Raw genomic sequence first — 19,818 nt, forward strand, 5'->3', positions numbered from 1 at the left:
AAATGATATGGCTTAAATGCTGCCAAGCTGCTTTCCTGTTCTATGCTGTCATCACAGTCACCTGACAGTTCAACAGTCTGATTTCTTGGAGTGCATTGTCTTAAACACATCATTAAAATATCATAAAAAAAGCATGATGAAGCACCCCTAAATAAGGGAATGTGCACACTAAGGAACCCGGGCGGATCATCTGCTGCGGATTCCAGAGCTCGCGGAAGTGCGCATTTCCGCCATTCCCATAGAGTCTATTCTATGGTCAGGAAAATTCTGCCATCCACCAAAACAATGAACAGGTTCATTCTTCAGGCGGACGGCGGAACCTGCCTGGCCACAGAATGGAGTCTATGGCAGAGATGCACGGCCGCAAACGGGGACAAGTTGTGGAATCCACAGCAGGTGATCCACCTGGATTCCTTAGTGTGCACATACCTCAAGGGTAAATGAAAGTTGATCACTAGAGATCAAAAGAAGGCAGATTTTTAGTTTTGAATACACAAAAGAAAAGGGAGTGATGTAGGGTGGGCCAATGCTGGTAACATGTCATAGAATTAACCTAATTGGTTGAATGTACATCTAGCCCAAGGTAAATTAAAGTGAGTTTGCGCAAGAGTTCTTAAAGAACTTAGTTCAGTAATTTCAGACTTTTATTAAGAGACTTTCTAGTAAATAATGTTGGCCATTTGAATTGTCTTAAGGCAAACAATGTACCTATCTTCAAGAAAGGGCTCTAGTTATTCTTAAGGTAATTTTAGATCAGTAGGCATAGCATTTATTGTAGTAAAAAAGTGTAAGGAGCTGCTAAATTGGCATGTAATATTACATGTGAGCACAATTTTTATCTCTAAATGAAGGTCTATAGTTAACAAGTTTATAACTGGATTGAAAACAGGCTCAAAAATGTACTTAGAGAGTGGTGGTAAATTGAGTTGCAAGCAGACCTGGATACAATATCCTAGACCAAATAAGGGCCCTTGCACACTGAGCAATAGGTGAGCAATTGAAGAGCAATCGGCTCTTAATTTCTGCTCGAAATTCCACCCATATAATATGGACAGGGCAATGTCTTCTTGTGTGCAATGGGATTTCTGCTCTGTTGTTCACACTGCAGAATTTCCAAGCAGAATTTTCTGCCGCAGATCCGCCTTCCACTAGAGGAATCCTACAGAAGTCAATGGGGCTTTAATTCTGCTTAAAATTCTTCTTGAATTCCGCTTGCATTCCGCTTGAATTCTGCTCGAATTCCGCACAGATGCTGCTTCAATTCTGCTCCTATTCTACTAGAGCAGAATAGAAGAGAAATTTCAAGCAGAAATCTTTCCTCTTCAATTACACTTGCAAAAGAGTGTTGATAAATTTAAATTCATAAATCTGGGTACTAATACATAAATCTGGATACTAATATCCAATAGCCTGCATGTATACTACAATGTATACAATGTGTAACTAGATTACTAGCTTGCAAAATCATACTATTTATGACGTGCCTGTTAAATGTATATAGTTGGGCGCACAGCCAGTTATATCTCTTTCTCTTCCTGTAGCTAATCTCTATAACTCTATATGTATCCCCTTATGTATTTTGTCAAACACTACTCTGTTCATATATGACTGATACCATGTGATTGTAATTTACTTACCACTGCAACCTGCCATATTCTTCAATAATTAAAAAAAAAAACAGATTTGAAGAAAAATAAAATAAGATAAAATAGTACATCCTACAATATGGTGCTCCAATCTGTGGTCTGATAGTAAATGCAGTTTTAATGTTGAATTCTGTGAACCCGAATTGCAATGTCTCACTGTATAATTTTTTACAATGTATTTTTTACAGATATCAGTACAAAACATGCCTTGATGTAAAAGGAATCAATATTAATATTTCAATATAGAAGATATTTCTCTGAAGCTTCATTCCCTAAAGCAACCTAGTTATAGTGCTGACAATTAGGATACTGACTTCCTATGGGAGCCTGGAGGATTTATTTCACAGAAAACAATGAAATTTACTTATGAAGTCTTCAGTTGTCTTTATAGCAAGATCCTCCTGCATAGTTGGGATATTTAATGAAAATAGACATTAATCAATTTAAGTCAGAGCATACGTTGCACAAAGCACTAAAGCATGTCGAAATGTAAAATATTAATCTAAACCGCTCAATATCCAAAGTCTTCAAAAATCCATAAAATACACTGAATAGTTTGCACAACCGAACATAAAAAAATTAAATCTTGTCAGTGTTTACTTTAATCAGTAATATTTTATATGTTCTGACAGTGCGGCTGACGTTACTTGGAAGTCCTGGTATATTTAGAAATTAAATTAAAGTAAAATATATTGTCATTAAAGAATAAACATGATATGAAAACTAGCTATCCAAAGGAATTACTGCTGAAATAATATATTCTAAGCATGGTGAAAAATTTGATTAAAATAGCACTGGTAGAATGGTGTTTAATCACCCAAATTCTGTCAAAAATGAGCCAACATTTTTTTTTTCCCTACCAATACACGCACAGCCAAATTTATCAGCATAAGGCTTACATAATAATTCATTTTTCACTAAATGGGTACAATTGATGGATGGGGGGCTTCTAGTTTAGCTCCGCATGGCTTAAACTCTATGAGAGTTTTTTTTATTAAATACTATATTTATCCACTTCATATATTGGCTATGTTAACACAATGTCTTTTTTAGGCAAAATAATGCTAAGGTTTTTAAAAATAACAACCATTATTTTACAATAAGAGAAACAGATTGCTGAACTCAGGGAGAACAGCCAAATGACAACACTGCCGGCTGCTAATGAAAGCGCTCAATGCAGTGAAGTCCTAGGTGCATTGCCCCCTGGGAAACATGAGTATGCAAAAGAGGAGTCCGTGGAGCCTCATTGAAGAGTCTCAAAACACAGGACTAGCCAGATATCCCTCCGGGAAGGACCCAGCCAAGTGGCAGCTCCTGTTAGGAAACCACCAAATCCACCATATTAAGTGGCCCTATAAGTCAGTGTAATGACAAGGGATAAACCAAGGCTAGGTAACCATCCACAGACAGCTGTTTCGGGGTATTGCCCCTCATCAGTGTGGAGCAGGATTCTGGCTAGGTGGGAGCAATGCCTAGTAGAGCCATAAGAGAAACAGATTGCTGAACTCAGGGAGAACAGCCAAATGACAACACTGCCGGCTGCTAATGAAAGCGCTCAATGCAGTGAAGTCCTAGGTGCATTGCCCCCTGGGAAACATGAGTATGCAAAAGAGGAGTCCGTGGAGCCTCATTGAAGAGTCTCAAAACACAGGACTAGCCAGATATCCCTCCGGGAAGGACCCAGCCAAGTGGCAGCTCCTGTTAGGAAACCACCAAATCCACCATATTAAGTGGGCCACTTAATATGGTGGATTTGGTGGTTTCCTAACAGGAGCTGCCACTTGGCTGGGTCCTTCCCGGAGGGATATCTGGCTAGTCCTGTGTTTTGAGACTCTTCAATGAGGCTCCACGGACTCCTCTTTTGCATACTCATGTTTCCCAGGGGGCAATGCACCTAGGACTTCACTGCATTGAGCGCTTTCATTAGCAGCCGGCAGTGTTGTCATTTGGCTGTTCTCCCTGAGTTCAGCAATCTGTTTCTCTTATGGCTCTACTAGGCATTGCTCCCACCTAGCCAGAATCCTGCTCCACACTGATGAGGGGCAATACCCCGAAACAGCTGTCTGTGGATGGTTACCTAGCCTTGGTTTATCCCTTGTCATTACACTGACTTATAGGGCCACTTAATATGGTGGATTTGGTGGTTTCCTAACAGGAGCTGCCACTTGGCTGGGTCCTTCCCGGAGGGATATCTGGCTAGTCCTGTGTTTTGAGACTCTTCAATGAGGCTCCACGGACTCCTCTTTTGCATACTCATTATTTTACAATGGCAGACGTCAATATTGATCATTTACATTATTTACGGCCGTCATGATCAAACATTATTTCAGGTCATTATTTTGCCTAAAAAAGTGTGAACATAGCCATAAGGTAGGATTTTTATTTAGTTAGGCCTTCATGCATTGCCTTACGAGCCACATACATGAACCCCAAATTTTCATTAGTAAGGAGGTCAACAACCAATGAAAAATAACTTTTGACATGTTATCAGACATGATTGCCATCCATGCTCCAGCAGTATTATCATAATGGCAAATTCCAGCAATGTAAGTCTATGAGGCTACATTGTCAGAATTATTAACATGCCGTGGATTTCAATGCTGCTGTGTTCTCTACAGATATATCTCCTGACCCCAGCTGGTCTCAGCAGTGATGACATGTCAAAAGTTATTTTTCATAACAGATACTCTTAAAGAAACAATTTTTAGAATTAGATATACTTTACAAACACTTTGATGCAACTATCTAAACTTCATGTACAGTAAGTGTGCACATAGCATTCTACACCACACATACCATTCTATGCTATAGAAAACACATGTGACTTGGGGTTTTCACGTGACTTGGGGTATGTGGTATTGAATATCATTTCTTTTTTAGCAATGTAAATTACTAAAATAAAATGATTAATTTTACCCTCCCCAAAAATGATCCCCAATGCTTTAAGTGGTTAACGTTGATGGTACAATTTGGCCTTCTAAAACTAAAGCCTGGGGGTGCTAAATCTGTTTAAAATGACGAGATGAACAGAAATTATGTGTTGTTAGGTAATCCAGCAGAATCAAGTGTGTGTGTGGGGGGGAAGTAAACCAGATTGCATGAAGACTTCATCGCATCTAAAGGATTAAGATAAGGCTAGGTTCACACTGCGTTTTCAGCATCCGTTTAACGGATCCGTTTTTTTTAACGTCCAGAAAAATAGGGTCAGCAACGTTTTTTTGTCCGTTTTGGTCCGTCAAAAAAAACGGATCCGTTTTTTTTTATAATGGAAGTCAATGGAAAAACGGATGCACACAAATGAATCCGTTTTTTGCAATCCGTTTTTTATGCGTTTTTTTCAAAAAACGGATGCGTTAAACGGATGCTGAAAACGCAGTGTGAACCTAGCCTAAGCAGGAAGGAGGATGGGGGATTTGAGGACTCTATATTTCTATATTCTATACATATATATTTATGTTACTTTGGTTCTTAATCCGTAGCCATGAATATAGAGTCAGTCCCCTTCCTTAGTTCCCTTCCTTATAGATATAACAGCTCCCACCCCTCTGGGGAGTCTGTCTGGGGGAATTTTAGACCATTTCTCCAAAAAGCACTTGTCAGACACAGATGTTGAATGAGAAGGCTTGTCTTACAATCTCTGTTCTATTTCATCTTAAATTAGTTTTATGGTATGGAGGCCATGACTGTGTGCACCAAACTCATCCAACCACGCCTTTATAAGCCTTGTGTCAAGGGATACAGTCATACTGGGACAGAAAAAGGCCTTTCCTAAATGGCTCCTATAAAGTTGGTCTGGGCATGCTGAAGCATTCATATTTTTCTTTGTTGAAAACAAAAGGTCTACATCAAGCCCTAAAAATTGTTGCCATAGCATTATCCCTGCTCCACCCAAATTTAGTAGGAACACAATGTAGTCTGGCAGGTAATGTTCCCCTGGCAATAATACCCAGACTCATCCATCAGTCTGTAAGATAGAGACACAGGATTTATCAGTCCATATAATACATTTCCACTGCTCCAGAGAGAGGCAGTGTGCTTTACACCAGTCCAGCTGACATTTGGCATTGTGCTTGGTGATCCATATCGTGGTAAATACTTGAAATCAGAGTATTTTAGGAGTGATTCCTTTATTGGCCAACAAAAAATTGTTAAAGCTGTGAGCTTTCGGGATTCACAAGATCCCTTCGTCAGACAAGTTCACAAATGAATGAATTACAGAAACAGCATTTTAGGGATGTTACAAGCAAGAAGGGAGATACATCTGTGAATGGGGGGGGGGGGGGGGATGGATATACATCACATAGATAAGCCAGGGCAATAAAAATGACTTGTTGTACATTAAAGCTTATTTGGAAGTCCAAGATTGTTGGTCAGTTAAGTCTTATCTGTGGAGTGTGTCCATGTAGTGGGTCATAAATCCAGGTGCCAGGTTTAATCCATGTGTTAATGACTGGAATGTTTTGGTAAAGTAACGCAGCTGCATGGCATAAAACGTCTGTCCCACAGTTGTTGTGATGATTTTAATGCCAGATCAGGCTTGGAGCTATGCTGATATGGAGTCAGCAGAGCATTGTTGACTTTTTTGCACCATGGGAGGAGTACACTATGACTGGTCTTTCAGTCTCTAATGTACTCTCAAGCTTTATTTATTTATGCACAGAGTTTTATTGTAGAAATGCATTGAAGGATGGCTGGAGGGCAACTAAATTATTAATTACTGCAACAGAATGATGTATTAACGCAATAAAATGCAAGTGTGAACACAGCCTAGGGCTGCCCCTTTTAGGGTTAAATTGGAGTGAATTCAATCCATGGAGGCCAGGTACAGGTTTTTAGTACATTTGCCCCTATGTTGTTCAGAACTCAGCAATCCTGCTCTGTAACATTATGTGGTCTGCACTTTGTGCCTGAGTTGCTGTTGTTCCTGAACAATCACACTTTTCAATAATTTACAATTGCTTCTGAAAGGTTTAAAAAGGAACAATTCATAAACTGCTTCAGTGTTGGCATCAACACACTGGAATTCACTCAGCTTATTCTTTTTAGAGGCAAACTCCGTTGGTAGGTGCTGGATTTTCTATCTGTGGCAATGATACTGAATAAAATACCTAAACTAAATGTTTCGGAAGTGTGTCCCAACACTTTTGTTCATGATATATACATACACAACACATAGCTATATAATCATCTATATAATCCAGTGTATTGTACAGAAGGCTCACCAAGGGTTCTCAGGGGGCTCAATGTCTTAGATGTTTTATTTTCTGGTCTCCTGAGCTAGAAAATTCTTCTGTTATTGATCAAAATGGTAGTGATGGCTCTGCAGTAGTTTGCCCCAGCTGGCTCCCTCTATATTATTCCTTCGGCTGTTTTGTTGACACTACATGTGCTCATCTGCAGCAAATGAACAGAGAAACTAAAGCTGAGAGAAGTTTCTTGTTCAATGGCAATCACTAGATGATAAATCTTATTTGAGCTCTGCAGAGCCTCACAGTATCAGGCTCGAGAGAACATTCTTACTTGTTATCTGCTAGCTCAAGCAAAAGTTAGCAACGGCTGGTATATACTATGAGGTGGAATCTATTGCTCATATTTCTGCATAAATTTGACCTAAAAGTTTCTTCAATTAATTTCTAAGATTAAGTCTTAACCAATATTAAAATTTACCATCTTGTAACAATGGCTTCTGGAAAGAGTGGGGTATTTTTGTTAGCACATAAACTGTGTTTATGTGTTGGAGCCAAGTTGGGATAGCTAGACCAATGGCACACAGCATGTCCAAAACTGCCAAACAAGTGAGTATTGATAATATAAAGTTGATATCCAGAGAAGTAGAACTGATAAACCAACATCAGGGTCATGACCATACAAGGTTCATTGATATGCATTGGAAGCAAAGGCTCGCAAGTCAGAAGAGTAAGTATACCAAAATATTGAAAAGTAAATGTTGGCTATGAAAAATATGTCAGAACACACAGAGCATTGCAGTGCCTAAGCTGATCCCTGTCCACTTGTAAAAGTGCATTCAGTAAAGAATGATTTTTAGTTCATGTGGATAGCTGGGTGCATGTGCCTCATTTGCAGTGTAAGAACTGAAGGCAAGTCAGTAGACACATAGGGAAAGATTTATCAAACTGGTGTAAAGTAGAATTGTCTTAGTTGCCCCTAGCTACCAATCAGATTCCACTTTTAATTTTTCAAAGCATCTGTGAGGAATAAAAAGTGGAATCTGATTGGTTGCTAGGGGCAACTAATTTTTTTTTACTTTACACCAGTTTGACAAATCTCCTCCAATGTTCTAAGGAATGTTATGCTAGAATACATTGGGATTTTTACATTTATGTGGATTTTACTTTGGGTCAAATTATCTGCCTACATAGTGTTGCAGAACAAATACATCCCCTTTGTCGTAAAGTCAGGTAAGTGGATGGCCCATAGAGCAACTTAAAGGACTTAAAGGCCTATCTGTCTATTCTGTTGACTTTTCAAAAAATCTGTCATGTGTGTACATGAGAAACAGTAGTAGTTATTATATTACTTGTTTCCTGAATGTGACACAAATGTCCTGTCAGCAGATTCCATCTAACTGTTGGTTACATGAACTCAACTCAACAAACTGAACTGTTGGTTACATGAACTCAATTCCAGATCGTGCAGTAGCCTTTTGATATGATCTCTCAATATATAATTTAGCAGTGAATTAAGAGTGAATAATAAGTAAAGGGATAGAAAGGAAAGTGGAGGGGTAACAACTATAATGAGATATATTATATATTTTTTTTTATATTTGCACTGCTGTGTGCAAAGTATGTTGAAAGGATGGATCCCAAATACCACAGGACATCTTTAGAGGTCTCATGGTGTCAGTGCTGCAATAAAAAATAAAGGATAGATAGATAGATAATCACTTTCTTGCAATTAGTCAAAATTGGATTTCCTTAGTTTGAATAGTGTACTGATGATAGAGGAAAACTTTAAAATATAACCTTTATTTATTTTTTCTTGTTAAAAATCTCAGTTAATTGAATCAGCAAATTTATTCCTTATTTTTCACTTCTTATTTTTTACTTATACAGTGGCCATCACCAAAACACCGTACATAAATTCATCAGGATAGTTCATATTGCACTTATAGAAATTGCACAATCCTTGTAATAGTCGTATTGCACTATTCACATTGTCTTTGCACTTTTCCCGCAATTGTGTGATGTGCATAGCAATTATAAAGTGCTTAGTCTCAAGTTCATATTGCACTTTGATATTAAATTGCTTAATCCCCTTCACGCTATTGCACTTTTCACCGGTGTTCTTTTGCAACCTTCCCGCAACAGTGTAATATGCACAGCAATTTTTTGGTGCTAATTTTATTTCATTAAGTTCATACCACAGTTTATATTACTTCCATATATAATGTCTTTCTGTGAGCTCAAAATTCATACTTTTTTAAAATTTTTCAAAGAAGGTTTTTGTACTTCCCTTAGTATATTTCTTTACTTTTATAGGGGTTCCTTCATACTTCATTCCGCTGGCCCAACGCGTTTCTTGAACCACTCATCAGGGGCCGGTTGGTAGCTTCACAGATATCCCGTTGGTATATCCATGTGCACAGCACTGGTGATGGCCGCACACTGACTCCCATTACTGAGCTCTCTTTTATATCTCTCGAGGGTCCTCCTCCCAATTTGATTGATTGCTAGTATGGCCTATTCCCTCCTCTGGGTCCGGCCCACCTATTACGCAACAGAGAGGTGATCACATGATCGCTTATTTCCTATCAGATGACCTGAACCGCATATTGCGTGTCAAGCCTCGCTACGGACTTTTTTAGCCTGAACGGTACATTTATCTTCCATCTTGGAGGTATTTTGTTTTAGTCATTGCTAGGAGACCTGAGACGCTATCTGCGTCTCAAGCCTCCTCCTGAATCTAGCAGCGCCGAGTCAACATACGAGTCAACATATAGGTAATTCTTTTTATTTATATTTCTATCGGAAACATACAAATGAAATGTAGTCATTTAAGCCGTGCGGCTTCACAGTATTCAGCCGGTATGTCCACCATGCCTCACATTGCAGGAGTTTTTTGTCATAGTTTCCCCGAATTCGTGATCTCTCCACCACTTCTATCACTTGACATCTGAGAGATTCATAGTCGCTCCGATGTTTTTCAGCAAAATGCAAAGCTACAGGGGTCTCTCTTTGGTTCCTTATATCACCCACATGTTCGCTCAGTCTCTTTTTTAATGGTCTGAACGTCTTTCCCACATAGTTTTTTGGGCATGGGCAAGTAAGCATATATACCACTCCGCTCGTAGAGCAGTTAGCAAAGCTTCTTGTTTCATATGATTCTCCTGTGCTACTGCTTGTAAATATTTTACCAGGAATTATATGCTTGCACATAGTGCAGTTGTTACACTTATAAGTTCCTGTCGGTTTTGTAGATTTCACCTTATCAGTGAGTGGTAGATAGCTGTGGACCAATCGGTCCCTTAAATTGCGTCCTCGTCTGAACGTGATCTGTGGGGTCTCAGATATCGTATTTGCAATCATAGAGTCCAGCTGTAACACCGGCCAGTATTGGGTTAGTATAGCTCTTACTTCATCCGATTTCACATCATAGGTCCCTATAATGCGAGACAAGTGGTCATCACTTATTTCTTTTTGTCCTTATAAGTGTAACAACTGCACTATGTGCAAGCATATAATTCCTGGTAAAATATTTACAAGCAGTAGCACAGGAGAATCATATGAAACAAGAAGCTTTGCTAACTGCTCTACGAGCGGAGTGGTATATATGCTTACTTGCCCATGCCCAAAAAACTATGTGGGAAAGATGTTCAGACCATTAAAAAAGAGACTGAGAGAACATGTGGGTGATATAAAGAACCAAAGAGAGACCCCTGTAGCTTTGCATTTTGCTGAAAAACATCGGAGCGACTATGAATCTCTCAGATGTCAAGTGATAGAAGTGGTGGAGAGATCACGACTTCGGGGAAACTATGACAAAAAAACTCCTGCAATGTGAGGCACGGTGGACATACCGGCTGAATACTGTGAAGCCGCACGGCTTAAATGACTACATTTCATTTGTATGTTTCCGATAGAAATATAAATAAAAAGAATTACCTATATGTTGACTCGGCGCTGCTAGATTCAGGAGGAGGCTTGAGACGCAGATAGCGTCTCAGGTCTCCTAGCAATGACTAAAACAAAATACCTCCAAGATGGAAGATAAATGTACCGTTCAGGCTAAAAAAGTCCGTAGCGAGGCTTGACACGCAATATGCGGTTCAGGTCATCTGATAGGAAATAAGCGATCATGTGATCACCTCTCTGTTGCGTAATAGGTGGGCCGGACCCAGAGGAGGGAATAGGCCATACTAGCAATCAATCAAATTGGGAGGAGGACCCTCGAGAGATATAAAAGAGAGCTCAGTAATGGGAGTCAGTGTGCGGCCATCACCAGTGCTGTGCACATGGATATACCAACGGGATATCTGTGAAGCTACCAACCGGCCCCTGATGAGTGGTTCAAGAAACGCGTTGGGCCAGCGGAATGAAGTATGAAGGAACCCCTATAAAAGTAAAGAAATATACTAAGGGAAGTACAAAAACCTTCTTTGAAAAATTTTAAAAAAGTATGAATTTTGAGCTCACAGAAAGACATTATATATGGAAGTAATATAAACTGTGGTATGAACTTAATGAAATAAAATTAGCACCAAAAAATTGCTGTGCATATTACACTGTTGCGGGAAGGTTGCAAAAGAACACCGGTGAAAAGTGCAATAGCGTGAAGGGGATTAAGCAATTTAATATCAAAGTGCAATATGAACTTGAGACTAAGCACTTTATAATTGCTATGCACATCACACAATTGCGGGAAAAGTGCAAAGACAATGTGAATAGTGCAATACGACTATTACAAGGATTGTGCAATTTCTATAAGTGCAATATGAACTATCCTGATGAATTTATGTACGGTGTTTTGGTGATGGCCACTGTATAAGTAAAAAATAAGAAGTGAAAAATAAGGAATAAATTTGCTGATTCAATTAACTGAGATTTTTAACAAGAAAAAATAAATAAAGGTTATATTTTAAAGTTTTCCTCTATCATCAGTACACTAGATAGATAGATAGATAGATAGATAGACAAATAAAAAAACACAGATGCAAAATGATTAATCCATAAGATTATATGGAAGATCAAGGTATAAAATAATAATAATAATAATAATAATAATAATAATAATAATAATAATAATAATAGGCATTTATACTGGTATCAATGGCAAGTGTTTCAAGTGTCAATCAACTGAATATCTGGGTGTGCAAGGGATTTTCAGACATTTGATATATACAGATGTACCATGTGTTGATGTATTGTTTATAGACAATGAAGACTGTCATTTCTAAAGCACTGAACCGCATTGACTCACTTCAGGGCATTGTACTATAGTGCTACAAAGAGAAATTGAAGGTGATATTACTCAGGCAAGAAGCATGAAACCAGTGTAAATCCACTGTGGCAGCAATATGTGCCCTATAGCAGATAACACATGCTCACAATATATTGCTCCACAATGGCACTTAACATGTTTTTTATTGATTGTAACCAGGATGACTGAGCAGCAGCTGGAAACTGCTCTTGGGTCAGAAAGGATATTCACTGTGTATCAGTTAGGGCCAGTGCTTGTTAGCAGATTATTTTTTTTTTACCATTTTGGGATCATATGACTATGTGGCTTGCAGGGGTGTTTTCATCAATCAAAGAAGTTGATACCTTAACACTAGTCTATTGTTTTGTTTAAGGGGGAAACAATATTTAAATACAAGCACTAGAGATGGTCGAATCTGACAAATTCCAATTCGGAGCTAATCAGGCAGGGCCGTATTTACCACTAGGCACCCAAGTTCAGGTGTCTAGGCAGCACCTTGCACGGGGGCAGCTGTTAATATGGCCCTGAAGTCAGGCATTAAACTTGCTTCATAGTGATTCTCAAATTCGCCAGATTCACTTTGCAAATTCACTAAATTTAGCTGCAAACCCCATTATGATGTCAGCACCCCCCCCACACACACACCCTCTATATAAGGCTTCCTGGAGGCGGCTAGTCGGCTGTGTATAATGGAGAGTAGATTGCAGCAGGCAGTTAGAGCAGGGAGAGAAATACAGAGAGGAGAGTGGATTGTGGGTGGTTTTCTGTGGGAGCAGTGAAGCCATTGTCCAGTATACCAGGTCACTGGGTGACTGTTGTTCATTATACCAAGTCACTGGGTGCTGGACGTGCATTATAAGAAGTCACAGTGAACACAGTGTCCATCTTAATACCTAACTGGGTGCTCATTTACCAATGTACACTGCTGTCCTGGGAGAACATTGAGTTCACGCCGTTGATCCACCACTGTCAACTACTGTCCATAGCAGAAATTGAAAGATTGACAGGTTGACAATTTTGACACTGTCACAGCAACATCTGTTGAAAAAAAATCGCTACTCTGTAACAGTCCCACCATTGTTGCTACTATAGTTTGCCTTTTTTAATAAAAAAAAAATGTATGTGATTCGCAAATTTATGTGAATATTCACAAACTTCTCTAAACGAATTAACGAGTGATTATCTCATCTCTAATAACCACCAAAATGAATGGTGTAAGTGCAGGCACATTATAGCTGCAGTGTGTATAGCTGAGTGTAAGTGCAGACATATTATAGCAGCAGAGTGTATAGCTAAGTGTAAGTGCAGGCACATTATAGAAGCAGTGTGTATAGCTGACAGTATGCAGTGTGTATGCTGAGGGTCCGCCCCGAGCATGAGGCTACCTTATCGTGGTGGGGTGGTTTACACTGTTTGCAAATGGTAACCAAAAGCCTCATTATTTTTGTGGGAATTTTTTTAGCAGTTGGAAGGGCTGCTTTTAACTATTTTAATGTCTGTAGTGGGTCTACATCTTGCCATTGCGGTGAGCTGTTGCATTTTTCTGTGTTTTTGTAGCTGAGAGTAAGTGCGGGCACATTATAGCAGGAATGGAGTGGATGGGAAACACAAGGACTGACAGAGACTGCAGGGAGCATGAAGGAATGAGCAGGGCAGATGTGGGCATAGTATAGCAGCACTCTCTGACCGGGACCACCCTGAAGTGAATCTGCTATGATTTGGAAGGTGAGGGAGACTTTCTGGGACAGAATACAGTGCTGTAGACCACCCAGTGCAGACCATGTCCCTGCCACACTCGCCCTACAACCCAGTTAAGGGAGCTCTTACACCAAAGCAATGCTCTTAGTCCAAGTTACAATTTTTAAAAAACTGAGCTCTTCTTGCAAAACGCTCTTAATCCAAGTTACACTTAAACCAAGGTACATATATAAATATAAACAGTTACACAGTGGTACCTTGGTTTAAGAGTAACTTGGATTAAGAGCATTTTACAAGAAGAGCTCACAGTTTTTCAAAAGAGAAACTTGGATTAAGAGCATTGCTTTGGTTCTAGAGCTTCAAGACACAGAAACACAAGAAAACTTAAAGACACAGAACCTGGAAAAAATGGGTTGCACCTTTAATGGCCACTTTTATTAACTAAAGAAGAAAGAAGTACCTTTTTACGCATACATTTCTTCTATTTATGTAAAATGATAAATCTGTAACTAAAGATAATAAAGTAAGTTTATCTGCAGTGCCCAGCAAAGCCATAGATAACTTACTGTGCTCTCACAATGGGCTTCATCACAATGCGGGCAATACATCACATTACAGAGTGCCAAATGACAGACTGAGCATTTCTATACCTGTGCCTTTTCATGAGTGTGGAACATAGCGTCAAAACAATGCTGTACCTGTCATGAATAACTACCAGTATCTATGATGCTTTACATGAGAGTTTTGTGCAAATTTCTGGCTCCTTCTAAATAGGCACTGCAATACTACAGAATATTGCAATTGTATCTGACCGAAGAGAGGAGTAAAACAAATCACACAACGTCCTCATATACATGTCACCCCAGAAAACTCCTGCTCACTGACAGCTGTGTAATTTAATCATCGCTTGACATGTGGCAATGGAAGACATGCAAAGGTGTAATTGCAATTCCAAGGTGTGTTTTTTTTTCCTCCCTAGGATTGCCTTAAAAATGTAAGAGAAAGCCAAAGACATATTTTCCATCAGAACACACATAAATAATATAAGCTGTTACAGCACAGTGAAACTATCAGGTGCAAACAAGAAAAATGTATTAAAGGCCCAGCATGCTCCTGTGATGGGACTTTAATACATTTTCTTTTATTGATCCTCTACATGCTCTGTCACCTTGCCTAGTATAGCCGCATATTTGGTGGAAGAGAAATGCTCTATAGTAAAGTAATGTGTTATACATGCACTTCTAGTATACTGTGCTTAAAATGTAGGAAGAATTTATTTAAACATTCTTAGAAAATGTTTAGAACGTAATGTGGGAAGCGAAAAAAAAATATATATATATAGTTTTGTCTATTCTCTTAATATATGTAATAATGTATCAAAGAAATCATAGGGTCACATCTACATTTTAAACAGTAGACAACAACACAATTTTGATCTAGTGGTGTCAGTGACAATTGTAGACCACAATTGTCATTGTAAAGACTGATAGTTTACATAGTGTTTTGTGTTTATATAAATTAACAACATTGAAAAAATGGCTTCTTAGAAAAAGAGTGCTGAAATAGCATATGCTAGTAAGTCTGGTATAGTCACGGGACTAGCACTGACCCTGCATCTCCTGGCTCTTGTCAGCAGTGATTGATGGGGTAAGTGTATACATGAAGATACACAGTAGCCCATTAACCACCGGTGACAGGGGTGTGAGGATACAGCATTATGTTCCAGTAAGTTTCTCCGGAGCGTTTTTCTGCTTGAACCATAAGCACCTCCGATGTCCCTATGGAAATGTTATGGGCTCAGCTGTGGATATGCTGACATATGTGACATTGATGTTCCAGCTGGGATGGGGAAATGCAGATACCTTAGGCATACAGTATAATGAATTTTCTACTGATATATAGAGTAAAGGTGCTGGTACAGTCACGTTATTCATGAAAGAAACAAACGCTTTGTCTTTATAAATAGAATGTGGGTGGTCTCTAGGTGGCTTTCAGATATTTACGCCAACTTCATAATATCAGAAATCAAATGTTGAAGAATGAATGGAATAAAATCCATAGTAAACAATCCACCAGGTTAATGTTAGTAAGGTCAAAATTAAAAAATTACTGTCATCAAACCTGGACAAAACAAAAAGGAAGTTGAATCTCCCTATGCTGGGAAACAATATGATCAATGTATAAAAAAAAAATAATGTTACAAATTGCAGAAGTGTAGTTGTTGGACAGGACAGCCTATCATTTTGACAGGTGAGCTGTAAAGATGAGCGTCAACATTATTTTTGAAAAAAGGAAAGATGAAGCCCCAATACGATCTTACAGAGTGCAGTTTTATTGGAGTTTAGTTGTGGAGTGTTTAAGGCCAAACCAGGTGTGGACCATAATAAATTAGAAAATATAAAAATTATACTTATTCTATTCTTCTTTTCTAAATCCAGTCCACGCCAGGAGGGAATTTACAAGGTTGAACTTGTTATTTTATCTAATTTATTATTATTTACACCTGGTGTTAGCTTCAACAATGCACAACAAAAAATCTGACAGGAAATTTTAGAACCTGTCCTATTTTTGTCTGGGATTCTGGCACAGAGCACAGATGACCCCATAGAAGTCTATGGAAGTGATTGAAGTTCTAGACAATTTCCAGATGCTCAACCACAAATTGTCTGGAATTTTTCTGATCAGGGAATCTTGATGGCATCCCTGATGTTTTTCTGACCATAAATACTGGTGTAACATGGTGTAAATTGAAATTGTCTCAGTTGCCCCTAGCAACCAATCAGATTCCACCTTTCATTTTCCAAAGAGTCTGTGAGGAATGAAAAGTGGAATCTGAATCTAGGGGCAACTGAGACAGTTACACTTTACACCATGTTTGATAAATCTCCCCCACTGACTATTGTCAGCAAATACTGATTATTTCTTGAAGCCTCCTTAAAGCCTCCTGATCAGTATGTCCTGAGAGTACAAGCTGACACAAACCTGTGCATAAGGCCTAAATGTGGGATAATGTCTTTTTTGCTGATCACAAGCAAATTTTAAGTTAGGTGAGAACCTCTTTCATGCAGTGTCTTGCTATCTGTTTTGGGTGCAGGAAGCACACATCACTCCCCCTATGTCACATCACTCCCCCTATGTATTTTGACTGCTATCTCCCCTGATGAACCCCATTTGTATCATGGGGGGGCATCAGGAGAGTGATGGATATTTTCTACCACTGTTTTTGTTTTTTAACTTTATACCATGCACATCTAAAGGTGGCCTTGTGTTGCTGGAAAGGGACAGCTTAGGGAAAGTATTAGTGCTTGGATAGGTAGGGGTTTAGGATTTTTCCAATAAGCCTTTTCTTTTATTAAATGTCCATTTTTTTTATTCTCTTATTTACAACAACCATGTGGGGAATTCAAGGATTCAACCTGATAAAAGAGATATTTCAAAACTGTTTCTTACATATATCTTAATTTACTGTGATATTACCTAACCAGACAACTATCAACAATAAAGCTCTGGAAGTCCCTTGTCGCCTACTGAGGTCACCTGGTTTGACTTAGTCACCTGATTTTCTGGATGTCGCCTCTAAGCGACAATTTCAGCTCTAGGTCACAATTGATTTCAATAGATTGAGTAAAAGTTATGTTTTAGTAAGTTTCATTAAATTGTTGTTAATAATCATATGAAAATATGTTGACTATCTAGTTAGCAATATTTTAGCAGTATACATTTTTATCAATAAAAAAAGGTGTAAACTGCTTTGTAAATATTGGCCATTGTGATTCAGTCAATAAATCAATATCACAATATGATTTCTACTGCTAAAGCATTTCTTCCTTTCTGTAAACATTTGACATATTGTCCAGACAAGTCAAAAGTTTAGATTGCACTGGATCTCAGTCCAATGCCACTCTTATAATTGTGAGTAATAGTTTGGTGAAGGAAGTGCCAGCTGAGGTGCTTAATAAACTATAATGGAGTCTGACTCCTGTAATCAGATGGATTGGGGGGCTGGCCAATCGGTGGGGTGCTCTGGCGCTCACTTACTCACTTATGGACGTATTAAACGGCACAATTAAGCACCCTATTACATCAACAGAAATCTGACAGATGATCTGACAGATATTTGCAGCAAAAGCCAGGAGCAGACTGTAAACAGAGAACAGGTCATAAAGGGAAGACTGAGACTTCTCAGACTGTAAATATCTGTCATTTAATCTGTCAGATATCTATTGGTGTAATAGGGCCCTAAGAAGAGGAAGCGAGCGCTGACCTGTCAGCTCATCATTCACTTTCTCCTCCTTCCCTGCTTCCCCACTTGTGCTATTACACAGACTTACAGTGAGAATGGAGTAGCGGAGTTGGGGGGAGGGGGGGTTGCTATAATATTATAGCATTTAAAAAAGAAAAGGGGGAGGGAATAGTTTTAATTGTTTTGTACGTTTCTGTGCAAAAAATGACTTATGCTAAACCATACCTGTTGGCTTATGCTAACTTATATCTGCCTTTTGACAACTGTACAAGCACTGCTAGAATGTGTACTCTACACGGTGGTTCACTACAACGAAGACATGTACGGGATCCATACCAGCACACACAGTTACATTGTGACAATGTTCTTTTCGATAGTGCTAAGAGTGCTGTTTGATGGCGTTATAATTTTATGAAGTCTTCAGAGTAATTCTCTGCAATGTGAGCAAGGAACTCATCCCGCCAAGCTCTGGCAACATCTATTTTTCAAAAGCTGGTTGAGGATGTAAAATAAAATATTAAAGGTCAAACTGAAATCTAAAATTCTAATATTTGCATCACATAAATGATAGATACTACAGCAATGTTCTCTGGCTTAAAACTTATTCTACTGCACATCTCCAAATAACATCTCTATTTGAAGGTGCCAAATATTCCTCATTGTTGTTCCAGGCTATTCTTTTTTTCCCCTTATGCCTCCTGGTTTTCACCACACAACTTCATATCAAGGAAAAAACTGCTGATCAACATGTTAAACTTTTATAATAAACCTGTCATCACTGGTTCAGTCTCTAAAATAGGAAGATATTCTAGAGACACAATGATATTAGAACAGTTTATAAAAAAAATACAGAAATATTGTGAACAAACATTTAGGATGGATCAAACAATGCAGGGTGAGAAAACCTATTTTCTCTTGCTTGCAGCTTTATCTGTAAAAATGAAATGATATAAGCCTTACGCTCTGTAAGAGAATAGGTAAAGCTGTAACTAGCTATTTACATACACATTGCGGCAGGAGCGGGATTATGTATAATCACTGAAAACACATACATGGAGCAATCAAATATTTCATCACATCTGAAAGGGAAGGTAGTGAACTGTAAGGCATTGTTGAAGTGACAGTGCTTGTTTAGAGAAGAAAGTGCAGTGGCTTCATGACTGTATCTGTTTTATGGGATAATCTCAATAGTAGTAATGAGCGAATAGTAAAATATTCGAATATTCAATATTCGTACGAATATCTCCCGAATATTCGATCGAATATTCAATCCCATTAAAGTCTATGGGAACAAGTATTCGATTATTGAAAGACATCTATTCGACCACTTGAAGGTAAAAACCAGAAGCTGGGGGTTTTTAACGCATATCGAATATTTATCGAATATTCGGCGAACTATTCGATAATATTCGATAGATCGAATACCTTACTATTCGATTGAATATCTATTTGATCGAACAGTATTCCCTCATCACTAGTCGATAGGTCTTGATTTTATACTAGAAAGGATAGAATCATATATAATAAAATCACAGTGAATAAGGTTGTCCATTGGTTAAAATAAAACATAATTAACCGTATCTAGCTACAGATATAAGCTTCATTAATCATCTAGTGTGTAATTTTTGTGTATTGGTGTGCTCTTATGTTTCAAAGGAACCCCTACAGTCATCTATCTATCTATCTTACCAAACAGAAGACTATTCCACTTTAAATTGACCAAGGAGTCACTTTCTACTAGGGTTTATTGATTGACAAATTATCTATATATAGTGGATAATGATAACAGAA

At 38.4% G+C, this 19,818-nt stretch overlaps 1 protein-coding gene across 1 annotated transcript in view; it reads right to left on the minus strand.

Annotated features, from left to right (window-relative positions):
• LOC138794167 (protocadherin-9-like) overlaps nt 1-19,818 on the minus strand; it is a 544,054-nt gene that overhangs the window by 523,746 nt on the left and 490 nt on the right. The window lies entirely within an intron of this gene.

This window comes from Dendropsophus ebraccatus, chromosome 5 (assembly GCF_027789765.1).
Source record: "Dendropsophus ebraccatus isolate aDenEbr1 chromosome 5, aDenEbr1.pat, whole genome shotgun sequence".
In the NCBI taxonomy this organism is placed as follows: Eukaryota; Metazoa; Chordata; class Amphibia; order Anura; family Hylidae; genus Dendropsophus; species Dendropsophus ebraccatus.